This window comes from Palaemon carinicauda, chromosome 15 (assembly GCF_036898095.1).
Source record: "Palaemon carinicauda isolate YSFRI2023 chromosome 15, ASM3689809v2, whole genome shotgun sequence".
NCBI lineage: Eukaryota > Metazoa > Arthropoda > Malacostraca > Decapoda > Palaemonidae > Palaemon > Palaemon carinicauda.
The window spans coordinates 63,480,754-63,495,511 of NC_090739.1; the positions used below are offsets into that span (position 1 = coordinate 63,480,754).

The window sequence follows — 14,758 nt, forward strand, 5'->3', positions numbered from 1 at the left end:
TAGAGGTATTAAATAACAATACTGTAGACACGGTGGTTCTCTTTTATGGCATATAGCTCAGAAGTTGAAGTACTGTGGGGACTTGAATATAACAAGATGTATTTTTAGGGAATATTTCAATGCTCCAAGGAATTTAGATTGTTTAGGATATGGAAAAGTTGGGTTGTTTAGGATATGGAAAGGTTAGGCCGCAGCCAGTACATTGTGTGTTCGTTGACATATTCAATCATCTTGGATGTTATTTTTTTTTTTTTCTTCCCCCAAAACTTTCATGTGTTGTAAGTGCAGGTGTTCTTAACTTACTTGGATTTTCTATGAGGACAGCGTTTAGCAATCCTTGGTAGATTTCACAAGTCTAAGTACACTACAATAAATAAAAAAGATTACTGTAGGAATTATTTGTGTGCCTGCTCTTACAACATGATGCTTGTGGAACCTAAACTGGTAAAATAAGAATTGAAAGTTTTTTGCTCCGTAACTGGAATACAAACCTACGCTATTTATTTAGGGGTATTACTTTCTGCGAAGTTGAAATGACGAGCGGTATAACCTACCGTTGACTTGTCCGCCACCACAGGGGAATCGTCATCGTTTGGACCATCCTCGTTCAACTGTTGTCTTCGCCTTTCCCTCTTCCACGGGGAACATATGGATTACTGAGGGAAGGGAGTTTGGCCTTTCAGAGATTGACTTTGATCTTCCTCTTCTCAAGCCCGTTCACCTTTCATGGGCCTCTGAGAGTTTACTTAGGGGGGGAGCACCTGTCCCGTTTGCGGGTTAGGTTGCGCTTCCAATTGTTTTCTTAATTATTTAAGTGAAATTATAATTGTTTGTTATTTAACTTTTTAAATATGTAACTTCCCTGGTAGTTACATATATATAGCTTAAATCCAGCGTTTTGTCGGGCGCACGACAGAAATTCAAATTTCTCGGCAATCGGCGCCATGACAGTAGGTGGTCATACATGAGCGCCATCTCTCATAGGTTACCAGAACCATTCCCAACATTCTTCAAAAATTCCCTGCCGTTGATCGAGTCAACACCTAGGAAATTCGTTTCGCTGATATTACTTTATTCTACAATTTGGTGAAGTACCTTTTGTCTGATTATTGTTAATGGCTTTCACTGCTTGTTTTTGGATATTCTTTTGACTTTTCACTCTAGATTTAAATAGACTCTGTTGGATTTTGACCTGGACTTGTTTTCTGATTACAAAATGGCTGACTCTATAAGAAAGTGTATTAGAGGGAGCAAGACTCGTATGCCTAAGGCCTCTGTTGATCCTCACTCAATATGTAATGGTTGCAGAGGTCAGGTTTGTACTTATAGTAACAGATGTGTTGAATGTCGGTCTTTGTCTGATTCATAGTGGAATGTGTTTGATCGCTATGTTATGCGACTAGAGAAGGATAGACTTAGAAGGGCTAGATCGACCAGTGTTCATTCAAATAGATCTTCTGATAGTAATATTCCTTCTAATGTACATCATTTTAATATTCCTATTCCTATTCCTAAGGCAGTAGTCCCAGACCCTGCTATGGTGTTGGAGGTAAGTGAACCTTCTTTAAAGGCGAGGTAAGAAAGTGTGCGTCTTCGTCGGATGACGCAAAACCACGACGTGGTTGGCGCCAACCACTGCGTTCAAGGCCTCTCAAAAGACGTATGTCTCCTACTAAACCATCCTGCAGTAACTGGTGTTCGCCGGAGGTTTTCCTTACGGAAGAAGACTACGTGTCAGCGCCAAAACATTCGCATAAGACACATAGTTCGTCAGAGGAAGAAGGTGCTCAGTTTACTTCTGTACATGCTTCTTCCCCTCCCCCAGATTGGGAAATGTCACAAGGACTTTCCCCTGGTGGCTACCCGACTACTGTTGATGATCCCTCGCAGCGATTGGTACACGGTTCAGCTCGCGCACAAGGCGCGCCTGAAATGTCGCAAGGACTTTCCCCTGGTGGTCACCCGACTACGGTTGATGATCCCTCGCAGCGATCAGTACACAGTTCAGTTAGTGCACACGGCGCTCATCAAGTGTCTGATCTGTCTGAACTATAGAGGTCGATTTCGTCCCTGTTTGACGCATACGATTCTCGAACAGAGAAGTCTCGTCTAAAAGAACCTAAAGACATAACAGACCAAGGAAAGGAGCTGCCGATAACCAAGGCGTTATCAGACAGCATATTTCTCCTATGCCCAGCAACGCTCCCTCGCAGCGATGGGGACGCGTTGCGGGAAGCGACATGGTTCTGGTCTCTCCCTCGCGACATTCTGGACGCAGATAACAGTCTGGACGTATGCTGGACGCATTCTGTCAGGATTTGTCCACACAGCATGATAGACAAGCAGTTGTCTCTCCTACGCGACTTGCTGGACGCGCGACTAATGCTTCCTCTCGTCACGCTGTAAACACGCTGGTAGCTCACGGCAACCTGGACACAAGCAGCAATCTGGACGCATGCAGTCAGGTTTTGTCTCCGCATCATGATAGACAAACAGTTGTCTCTCCTTAGCGACTTGCTGGTCGCGATACTAACGCTTTCTCGCGTCACGCTGTAGATTTACAGCATGCAGCACGCTGAAACCTCACGGCAACATGGATGCATGCAGCAGTCTGGATGCGCAGCTATCGCTCCCTCGCGTCACGCTGTTGACATACAGCATGCTGATCACACGCTGGACGCACGCGAGCAGGACTTACCCTCGCAGCATGGGGGTCACGATGTTGATGCTTCCTTACAGCATGATGGACTTACGCTGGAAGCACTGGAACCTGTCTCTCCCTCGAGACTTGCAGAACGTAAACGTGATGCTTCTTCACAATTGGATGGTATCCTTCACGATGTTCCGTCAGGACAGGATGAGTTCTTTATGGAAGACAATAACCGACAGGATGACGCGATTTTGTCTCCTACCCATTCGACTCAGGAGATCGATGTTCCTTTAGCCAAAGTTTTAGAGGACGAATCTCAGGATTTGCTGCAGGCAGCTGACCTTAAAAAGCTGCTGACAGTTTTAACATCTCTATATCCAGAGGACTTTACTCAACCTATGCCTCAGAGCCCGCCCTCTCAGTTTTTGAAGGGCAGACCCCGAAAAACATCCTCCTTCAAGAAGATGGTTCTTGCTAGATCGGTTAAGAGAGCTTTCTCAACTCTCAACCAATGGACGTCCAAGAGGAAGGATCTATGGAAGGCCTCCATTTCCTTTCGTCCAAGTAGACTGGCCTCCAGAACTAGTGTGAGGTATTCGACTGGGGAAGTTTTCGGTTTGGGAGTGCCTGCCTCCTCCCAGAGAGACTTCTCCAGACTTGTTGACTCCTCATGCAGGTCAGCCATGAGCAAGTCAAAGATTATGTGGTCCAATTCTGAAATGGACCATCTGCTGAAGGGAATTTTTAGGACAATAGAAGTCTTCAGCCTTATGGACTGGACTCTCGGAGCTCTCACAGAGGCCACAGACCCTAAGAACGAGGCTCAGATGCATCTGATTGCCTGTCTGGATAAGGCCGTGAGGGATGGGTCCATCGAAACTTTTCATGGCAGGAGTTCTTAAAAAGAGGGCTATGCTTTGTTCCTTCTTATCTTCAGGTTTGTCCCTTGTTCAGAGATCTGAACTTTTATTTGCTCTGTTGTGTAATCATCTTTTCCCTCCGGACTTTGTGAAAGATTTGTCGGCAGCTCTGGCACAACAGGCTACGCAAGATCTTATCTCTAGGACTGCTAAGAAAGTCCTCCCAGCTAGCTTTTTAGTAAGGAAACAAAAGGAGTCTCCTCCCACTCGTCAGCCCTTTCGTGGGAGAGCCCCTTCAAGGGTAACTCAGAGGATTGCAGCTGGAGGTCAAGCTCGCAGATTCCCAAGACAGCAAACCAAATCAAGAAACTGAGACATGCCATCTCCAGACACTAGTGGGAGCCAGGCTTTCCCACTTTTGGCGAGAGTGGAGCCAAAGGGGGGGCGGACATCTGGACGATCAATGTCCTCAAGGAGGGATACAAGATCCCTTCCTGAGAATGCCTCCCATGTCGTCGATACCCTTAGAGTTGGCAACAGCCCACTCAGGGAACAACGCAGCAGCTCTTCAAGAGCAAGTGAACCTTATGCTGTTGAAATCAGCCATAGAAGTGGTAGAGGACACCTCCTCAGAGGGGTTTTACAACAGACTTTTCCTAGTTCGGAAAAGCTCGGGGGGATGGAGACCTGTTCTAGACGTCAGTCCATTGAACAAGTTCGTCAGCAAAGTAAAATTTGCCATGGAAACTTCAGCGTCAGTCCTTGCAGGCACCAGACGGAGACTGGATGGTGTCATTGGATCTGCAGGACACGTATTTCCATATCCCGATACACCCGGACCACAGAAAATTTCTAAGGTTCGTGTTCCTCAAGACCACTTATCAGTTCAAAGCACACTGTTTTGGAATGAGCATGGCTCCCTATGTTATTACCCAAGTGATGTCCAACTTGGCACGCTGGCTTCACCTAAAGGGAGTAAGGATTTCGTCGTACCTGGACGACTGGATACTCAGAGCAGAATCACAAGTAAAGTGTCGGGAGACTCTTCAAATGACAATGTCTTTAACGCAACAGTTAGGTCTGATGGTAAACCTGGCCAAATCTCAACTAACACCCTCACTGAATATCATTGATCTAGGGATTAAAATTCACTTGGCGATTTTTCAGGCTTTTCCAGCCCCGAAACGCATTCTAGATTGCCTAGTAAAGGTGTGACATTTCCTAGACTTACGGTCCTGCTCGGTGAGAGATTGGATGAGTCTTCTGGGGACCCTCTCATTGATCGAACATTTCGTGTCCCTGGGAAGACTTCATCTACGCCCTCTTCAATTTCATCTGGCAAAGTTTTGGACGAGAGGTCAAAGTCTGGAAAAGTGCTTGCTGATCCCTCTGGGGATCAGGAATCACTTGGATTGGAGGGACAATGCCAACTAACTCCAGGAAGGTCTCAAACTGTATCAGAAGAACCCCGACCTAGTGTTGTACTCCGACGCCTCAGACATGGGTTGGGGTGCAACACTCGGGAAGGCCGAGATATCGGGTCTGTGGATAGAGTCTCAGAGGAAAGGGTACATAAATTATCAAAGAGCTAGTGGCCATTCACCTAGCCCTCATTCACTTTCAGAAGGAAGTCCGAGGAAGATTGGTTCAAATCAACGCAGACAACACCACTGCGTTGGCTTACATAAAAAAGCAGGGAGGCACTCATTCGATCTCGCTTTACGAGGTTGCGAGAGATCTACTTCTCTGGGCGAAAGCGAGGGACATAGCCCTGATTACTCGCTCCATAGAAGGGGAGAAAAACATCAGGGCGGATCTGCTCAGCAGAAGAAGGCAAGTTCTAACTACTGAGTGGACCCTGCATCACAAGGTGTGCACCAGCCTTTGGATGTTGTGGGGTCAACCCTCGATAGACCTCTTCGCCACACAAATGACAAAGAGATTGCCAGTATTTTGCTCTCCAGTCCCAGACCAGGAAGCAGCCGCAGTGGACGCTTTTCTTTTGAACTGGGAGGGTCTAAACGTGTACGCTTTTCCTCCATTCAAAATCCTGGACAGAGTCCTGAAAAAATTCAGTTAATCGCCCAACGTCCGCATGACCCTGATAGTTCCATTTTGGCCCATGAGACCTTGGGTTGCGGAGATGATGGAGTGGCTGGTAGATACCCCCAGAACATTACCAAATCAGAGTGATCTACTCAAACTTAGAGAGGTACCACCAGAATTTCCTCGCTCTCAATCTGACTGCCTTTCGACTATCAAAAAGCTGGCAAGAGCGAAGGGCTTTTCAAGAGAGGCTGCACGAGCTATCGCCAGAGCTAGAAGGACATCCACTACTGTATTAGGATTTACCAATCCTAGTGGGACATATTTAGAGTATGGTGCAGGAATAACAAACTTTCCTCTACCAGTACCTCTATAGCAAATATAGCAGATTTTCTGTTGTATCTGCGTACAAAAGAGAAGCTGGCTGTGCCTACCATCAAGGGTTACCGCAGCATGCTAGCCTTCGTCTTTCTTCACCGACCCATTGACGTGTCGGGTAACAAGGATCTTTCAGATCTCATTAGATCTTTTGAGACGACGACAGAGGAAGGACAATCCAACCCCCTCTTGGAACCTGGATGTAGTCCTGGCCTTTTTAACCTCAAGTAGGTTTGAACCCTTGGACAAGGCGTCTTCGAAGTATCTTACCAAGAAGACTCTTTTCCTAGTTGCTTTGGCTACAGCAAAAAAGGTAGGAGAGTTACAAGCCATCAGCAAGAAGGTGGGCTTTATTGGAGACAATGCTGTTTGCTCCCTTCAGCTGGGCTTTCTCGCGAAAAACTAGAATCCTTCTCGACCTTGGCCTACATCTTTTACCATCCCAGGGCTATCTCACTTGGTTGGACGAGAGAAGGAGAGAGGCCTTTGTCAAGTGAGAGCGCTGAAATTTTATCTGCACACATTAAAAAACCTGAGAGGACAAACAGACAACCTTTGGTGCTCAGTTAAAAAACCCTCTTTGCCGTTATCAAAGAATGCTCTAGCTTTTTTCATCAAGGATTTGATAAGGGAAGCTCACCAGAATTGTGAGGAAAGGAGTTTCCCAATCCTTAAGGTGAAACCACTTGAGGTTAAAGCTGTTGCAACTTCTATGGCTTACAAGCACAATAAGTCAATGAAGTGAATTCTGGAGGCTGCTTTCTGGCGAAGTAAATCAATCTTCGCGGACTGTCATCTCAAAGATGTCCAGTCCCAGTATGAGGATTGCTGTTCCCTGGGTTCGTACGTTACCTCCGGCGTTGTAGTTGGAGAAGGGTGTACTGCCTCTTCCCTATAACCTTTTTTATATATACCCTTGCCTTTTTTCTTGTACTTGTGTTCACAGGTTGTTGCAGCCTTTCGCAGTCTGGGATGCAAGTCAAGTTAGTTTATTTATGATATGTGTTTTTAAATTTTGGAGTAGGTGGTCAGAATCAGTATCCATGGCTATGCCAGGTTTGCAAGGGTGGAGGTCTAGCCACGCTAAGGTCAAGGATCTTGTGGCAGCCTCACAGAGACTTTTACAGCCTCCTGAGTGGATCGCCGAGTCTCTTAAGGAATGCAGGTGAAATGAAGCAGGATAACTTTGAAGCCAGCTTCCTTATCAGGGAAGAACCAGATTGTTGGTATTACAAATTGGTTCCAGGACTCGCACTCCGGACACGTGGCTGTAGGAGAACATAAGCTGGCCCTACACGACGAGCACAGAGGGAAAGGGGATGGAATGAACACAATGGGACCACGTGGGGACCGTGAGAGACACAAAGGGGGTCGGGGACACAAAGGGTCGCACTGGGTAAGGAGAGAGCGTCGAGATGTTATCGCGACGTGACCAGAAAACTTCCGGGTCGCCTCATTGCACGTATCACTCCGCCAGAGGTTACCCCGCATAGAAAATGGGAGTAGGGTAAACTACACAAAATTCTGGTCGGTTAGGAGGAGATCCCAGATACTCCTAAGAAAGTAGTTCGAGGTAAGTACTTTTAGGAAAAATACAAATTACTTAAAATTTGTGATACTGTATTTTTATTATAAAATTAATTTTTGAATATACTTACCTGGTAGTTAACATATATAAAAGGGCCCTCCTTCCTCCCCTCTGAAAAAAAGGGGCATGGAATTTCTGAGGAATGTTGGGAATGGTTCTGGTAACCTATGAGAGATGGCGCTCATGTATGACCACCTACTGTCATGGCGGCGATTGCCGCGAAATTTGAATTTCTGCCGTGCGCGCGACGAAACGCGGGATTTAAGCTATATATATGTAACTACCAGGTAAGTATATTTAAAAATTAATTTTATAATAAAAATACTAATTTCAGCTTCTTCTCTGTGGGGAACACTTCCCTTCGGAGGATCAGTGGTTCTTCCTATTAGTGAATATTTTTTGCTGATTTAAATAATTGTAATTCTTGTTTTATTACAGTTACTCTCCGCTCCCCTTCTCCCGTTGATGTCGCCCGGGGAAGGGAGGGCCCAGTTCTTATTTTATGTTTGTTCCCTCGGTGGTCTTATCCTTCGCGGACTAGGTGTTCCTCCCAAGGGAGTTTGTTACATAGTTTGTTTTATTTTTCCTCAGCAATGCAGCTCTGCTTCGTTCGACTAAGAGAGTCGATGAAGCAGAGCTGTTCTGTTCATGCCTGGGGAATCTGCTGTCATTGCCGACCCTCAGAGGACGTCATCATAGGCGTCATCCCTTCTCTTAGAAGTACGCCCGTGGCAGCACCTGATCAGCACTTCATCTTCGAGGAACTAGCTCCGGCTACGCTTCTTCAGGCAGCGCTCTTGCCAGATCCTCTTAGAGTGCTACCAGGAGGTTCACCTATGGGGGTTGGACTACTTTACCTTCCAAGGGAGAACTTCCCTGCATCTTCATCATTTCATCGACTCCAACTGTTGTTGCTGTCTTTGCCTAGACTATGCTCCCTCTTGCTGAGTCTCTCTTCCTTTGGGGGCGGAGCATAGTCTTAGGCAAGTCTTTCCTGCCTAGTGATCACCTCTCTCATTCGCGAGAGGCGCCTCTCTTAGAGACTCCTCTTCGAAGGATTGCTACTGCTGAAGGTCAGCTTGCTGATCCACTGACCCACATGGGCATCATCTCTTCCTGGACCTTTTCCTGACGATGCTGCAGCTAGTCCTTGGACTTCGATCCTGGCCTCTTCTGTGGATCGTTCGTGATCTCCATCGGTGGATGTTCGCCCTTCCAAAGGGCACATCCCAGTTCCTGATCATCCTACCAGCTGATCTACTGACCTACCATTACCGTTCCTGTCCCCTGTACAGCCTCCTGAGGATCTACCTAAGCATGCAGCTGCGTGCCAACGCTCTTCAGCTTGCCAGTGCCCTGTAGTCCACCAGTGCTCACCAACATCTCGTCATCGCCAGCCTTCTCCGTCACGCTTTATAGAGCGCCCACACTCTCCAGCTCATCAGCGTTCTATAACACTTCGGCGCATGCCTTCACCTGCTCGTCCTCAGCGCCTTCCAAAGCAACCTCGCCACAGAGAACAATGTTTGCCAGCTCGCCAGCGCTCACCAGCCAACCTACAATAGCCAGTGCAACAGAGCTCACCGAAACATCAGCGCCCGCCTAACTTCGGTCTCCTGCACACCAACAATCTCCAGCGCGCCAGTGCTCTCCTATGCGCCAGCGCTCTCCTACGCGCCAGCACTCTTCTGCTCGCCAACGATCTCCAGCGCGCCAACGATCTCCTGCGCGCCAGCACTCTCCCCCGTGCATGCGCCAGCATTCTCCTGCGCGCGTGAGCACTCTCCCGCGCGTGCGTGTCAGCACTCTTCCACGCACGGACCAGCACTCTCCTGCGCCAACGATCTCCTACGCGCCAGCGCTCTCCTGCACCCCAGCGTTATGCGCGCGCGCACCAGCACTCTCCCACGCGCACACGCCAGCAATCTCTGCGCATGCCTGCTAGCACTCTTCTGGACTCTCACGTGCCCCAGCACTCTTCAGCTTGACCGCAATCACGCTCCCTCCTCCTTGCGCGCTCACAATCCTTTCCGCTCGCGTGCTCCTGCACATTCTAGGGAGACTGCACAACACCCTGCACAGCGCCTTACTGCACGCCAACGCTCTCCGGCGCACTTGCGCACTCAGATCCAGCACTCGTCAATGCACCAGCGCTCGCCAATGCGCCGGCTATTGCCAAAGAGCCAGTGCTTTCCTGCGCTTCAGCAGAAACTGAGCACCAGCATCATCCTGTGCGCCTACGCTCCAGTACTCTCCTGCGCACTTGCGCGAGAGGCAAAAAGAATGAAAATTTTTGATAGGTCACCATTTCCCCATTCCCCTCCCCGCAAACGCATTACAGCATGCCCGCCGGGAAAAAAGGGAAGTAGGTTTACAGAAGAGTTCAAGATCCCGAAGATTCCATCTTCCAAGGCTAATCAACCGCATCTACCATCAGTTGAGACTCCTCACAGGGAGCCCTTGGTCTCTTTCTCTCCAGGAGTTTTTCCTGACAGTATCACTGTCAACACACACGATCTGAACGTTGCAAACAGCATATTATTAGCTTGCAAATCTCTTAATTACCAGAATGCTGATCACTAGCTCATCGACCGTAATTACCAGAATGCTGATCACTAGCTCATCGACCGCCGTTCATTAGTCCGTCGATCGCCAATTTCTAGCGCATCTTCCACCAATGATAAATCGTAAACCGACTGATCGCCAAGATTCCCGTTTGCTGATCGCTACCTCGCCGATCGCCAGATTGCCAATTGCTAGCTCATCTCCCTCTGATCATTGATCTCCAGTTTCACCAATTGCTAGCGTGTCAATCGCCGATTGCTAGTCAATAACCAGTCATCAACTTGCTGATCACTAGCTCGCTGATGGGCAACTCGTCTTTATTCGATCATTGACCTCAGCTCGTTGATATCTGACCAGCCAATCATCAGCTTGCTGATCTCTAGCTCACTGGGTGCTAGTCCGCAATCAAGCGTTGATTATCAATGGCTCACCGATCACCAACTGACGATCATTAAAGCATTCTGCTGTCTCTCAGAGCTGTCCAAGCCGATCACCAACTCATTCGGCTCACAGATCGCCGATTCACCAATCATCGGCAGTTTGCCGTTCACCAGCAGTTCGTCACTCAAACTTACTAGTTAACCTCTGCCCGTGGTTCCCTAGATCGGAAGGCATACAACACTTCTCGTTACCAATCCACTGAAGCGAACGACAGCCCCCATCAGTGGTTTGTCGACAGGTGATTACTTGTGAGCACTCTCCAACTGCACAGTAACCAAGATACCCAGCCGTTAACCATTGATTAACATTCTTCAAACCGATGCTGTTCTAAGGAATAGCATCAATCCCATCAAGGCGCATGGTAGGGTTAAGCGTTGCCTTACTTTTATCAGTTACAGGAGTTCTCTCCCATGGAAGAATCCTTATATAGAGTATTGCGTACCATGCTTTCTGCCACGAATCAAGAGCCCAGCGTCAACAATCTCCCGTGCGAAAGGATCCGCAAGGAGCTGTCCCTTTGGGTCGATGGCCACACCATGTTGGAGGAGTTTGGACAAGGGCTAAGACCACAGGTCTTCATTTGCACGCTGGACCTAAAGGACGCATACTTCCAGGGCCCAAACCATCTATCTTCTAGGAAGGATTGAAGATTCAGTCTAGACAAACAAGAAACACCAGTTCAGTGCACTATGCTTTGGTCTTTCCACAGCACCCATCCTGGCTTCTGTCTCCTCCGTTTCTGGACGACCTTAGCAGACTCAGTGGCAACTTTGCGTTAGCACCGGAACTTCTGAAGTCTTTTTACCAAGATCGGGTGATCATGGTAAACCTTTGGAAGTCTTCCCTACTTCCCTCTCAGAGGACTGGTATATCTGGGAATGATTCTAGACACCAATCTCCACAAAACCTTCTCATCAAAGACAGACATAGAAAAGTCACAAGACCCTTTCTCAAAACGAGAAGAACTCTCAGCCCAGAGTGTATATTTTTTCCTCTGACACCTATCATCTCTGGCCTCTAGCCTCCAACGACCGCATCAATATTCGTTCTCTCCAGTGGCGGCTGGAGTCCGATTGGAATCGGGCCTTCGATTCCCCGGACATCCTGATCCCCATGGGACCAGAAGTTTGGACAAACCTCAAGGGATGGGTGTCAGTCGAGAATCTACGGAGTGGTATAACCTTCTCATCCTTCCCCACCCCTCAGACTTGATGCTGTGCTTAGACACATCAAAAGAAAGGCGGAGGGACCATAGTACTGCACCACACGACCTCGGCCCTCTGGACAGAGTCCGAAAGTACCTTCACTTAAATCTCTTAAGAGATGAAGGCCAACTTTCTGGTCCTTCAACAGCCTCATCAGTTCCTAATGGGCCACGCAGTGGTGTGATGAGCGACAACACCACATAGGGGCTCACATCAACAAGCAAGAAGGAACTTGCTCGCAGCCTCTTCCCGTGTAACAGTGTAAATACTAAGATGGGCCGAAGTCCGCTCGGTACCACTATCTGCCCGCTTCATTCCAGACTAGAGGAATGTGCTTGCCGACAATCTGTGCAGAGCATCTCAGATAAGGTTTAGCAAATGGTTTTTGGATCACCTTGTAGCTGACAAATTCCCAACTTTACGGGGTTCTCCAACTATGGATCTGTTCACAATGCCCCTGAACCTCAGGCTTCTGCTGCTCCCCAGTCCTAGACCCCAAGGCTCTCTGGCAAGAAGCATGCTAACAATGGAGGGTATAACAACGACGTTTACGTCTCGTCCCTGTTTTTGTCTGAAGAGAAGGGTACTCAACAAGGCTAGAACATCGGTCAGCCTCTCAAGGGCTCTCATAGCTCCCCTATGGCATTACGCAGAACAATTTTCAAACCTTCTCTACGTCACAGACGACCACACTTCGACATCTACCATGAGCTATAGGTTTGCTATGATTATACGCCTGGAGACTACCCCGTACCTCCTCTTTCACAGAGGCTTTTTGCAATAAGTTGCGAAGAGGTTGTCTAGATATCTGAGGAATTCCTCAGCATAAGTCTACCAGGCAAAGTATAACATCTTCTGTGGTTGGTGTCATGGAAAAATGTATCTCTCCACGCAATACCTCTATTCCAGCAATAGCGGAATCCTCGAGTATATGCAGGAGGAAAAGACCCCATTTCCAGTTTCAGCAGGTAAAGACAATCACTCAACCTTGAGCCTCACCTTTAAACTGAAAGGAAGGGCCCCCCCCCCTCATCGCTAGATCTTTCCTAACTCGTGTGGACTTACAACTTGCCTTTTCCCAGTCGGAATTGAGACCTCCCTCTCTGAACGTGGTTCGAGTTCTCCGGTCTCTAAAGAGACCTTCTTACATTCTACTTCACCAGGCAACAAATTTTCACCTCGTTTAGAAGACAGTGTTCCTACGCACTTTGGTCTCCTTCTCGACACTGCCCTTTCATGAGAAGGATAAAATGCAATGTTCAGTTTCGGCCCCGAGTATATTGTCAGACAGTCTCCAGAGGTGACGGATCCTAGGTAACAAGTCTCCACTCAGTAACCGACGATCCAGATCATCTGTTACTGTAACCGGGGTACGGTTTGAGGCTCTACCTCCAGAGAATGGCAACAGCCCACCCGGGTCCCTTTTCTTGTCATCAGCACTGGAAGAGGCAAGAGGAGGATCACCAAAACATCATCTCTGCTTGATTCACAGAGTTATCAATTATGCTCTGAATCCAGATCCTCATCCAACACGGCGACCCACGATGTCAGTGGCATAGCTATGCCCCTGGCCCTTCTAAGTAGATTACTCTGACGCAGGTTCTACAAGCAAGGGCGTGAATGCTCCCGGTGACTTTCACAACCTTTCTCCTACAGGATCTCAATATGATCTCTATCGGTCCTGTGGTGGCTGCACAACAGCTGGTTGTATACCTCAAGCTCCTTATTGAATAGATAGCAGAAGGTTGAGGGCACTGTTACCCGGATTTAATCTGCGGGAATGAAAAGATTTGACTGGCTCTTATTCTTTTCTTTATCCTCCCCTCTCTTGGGGAAAGCAGCATCCTGGGTTCTCTGCATAAGCTGACCTCAAACCACTGGAGGTAAACCATGCTCCCTGTGTACCTAGTATTAAGCTAATACTGTTGCGTCCCCATACCCTGGCGAGGTGGTATTGGGAAAGTCTTGGTTACAACAGTTTTTCCTTCATAAAGACTGAATAACTTTACCTAGACAGTCACACTTCTAAATATCTCAACACACAGCTTGCGTAGGCCGCGGACCTTGCTTAGCAAGGTTTTAGCGAGGCACAAGGACAACTTATTTTGAGTACTAACATACTCAGATAAGGAGCTCCCGGGTAAAGCCAAAAGCCAGATTGGCAGGGATGTCCACCCTTCCTAATGGGTGAGTCACCCATAAATAAATAGTGGTTTGTATTCCAGTTACGGAACAAATGACAAATTCATAGATAATTTGTATTTTTCCTAACGATACAAGCCTTAGCTATTTATACTAACTTGCCCGCCAGTCCTATCCCCTTGAAGTCCTACCTCCGAGCAAAGTGAGCTGAATCACCAGTGTGTGAGTGGGAGCGGTAGCAAGTTAAACCCCCCCCACCCCCCACCCCCGCTAACCAGCGGTATGGGTAGTTAACCCTTGCTAAATTTTAATGGCTCGTCATTTCAGCTTCGCAGAAAGTAATACCCCTAGATAAATAGCTAAGGTTTGTATTGTTAGAAAAAATATTATCTACAAATTTGTTATATATAACTTAGAATTCAATATGTCCTAACTAATGACCTCACATCACACAGCGCTATAAATTCAATAAGCCCTTGGACAATAATGCACCAGTTCTGGTAAAATGATTGTCTTTAAATATCCACTGAGCAAGAACTTGTTGTGCTGTATCTCAGTTCATTATGAAGGAAATTGTTGGGAGGTAGAGGGATCAGAAGACCCCAAGAGTGAAAGATTTTTGTGGGAGTAGTTTTAAAGGTCAAAATTGAAGACCTATTTGAATACCGAGTGTAATCAGGAAGTATTGATGTAAGTGAGGAGGAGAGGAAAATTTCGACCTTTGGATGTAAAGATAGCAGACTTCCAGAAAGAAGTGAGGTACTTGAAAGGAGTAACAGAAGTCCATACATTAGTTGTAGAATGTTAATGAAATTTTACCCTAGTTGATTGTATAATAATCATAGGCCCTAATCATAATTGGTATTATCACAACTGGCTGTTA

General features: G+C 47.4%; 1 protein-coding gene across 1 annotated transcript in view; it reads left to right on the plus strand.

The window, feature by feature from the left end:
- The window catches only part of LOC137654642 (sentrin-specific protease 1-like), a 153,304-nt gene that overhangs the window by 121,650 nt on the left and 16,896 nt on the right, over positions 1-14,758 (plus strand).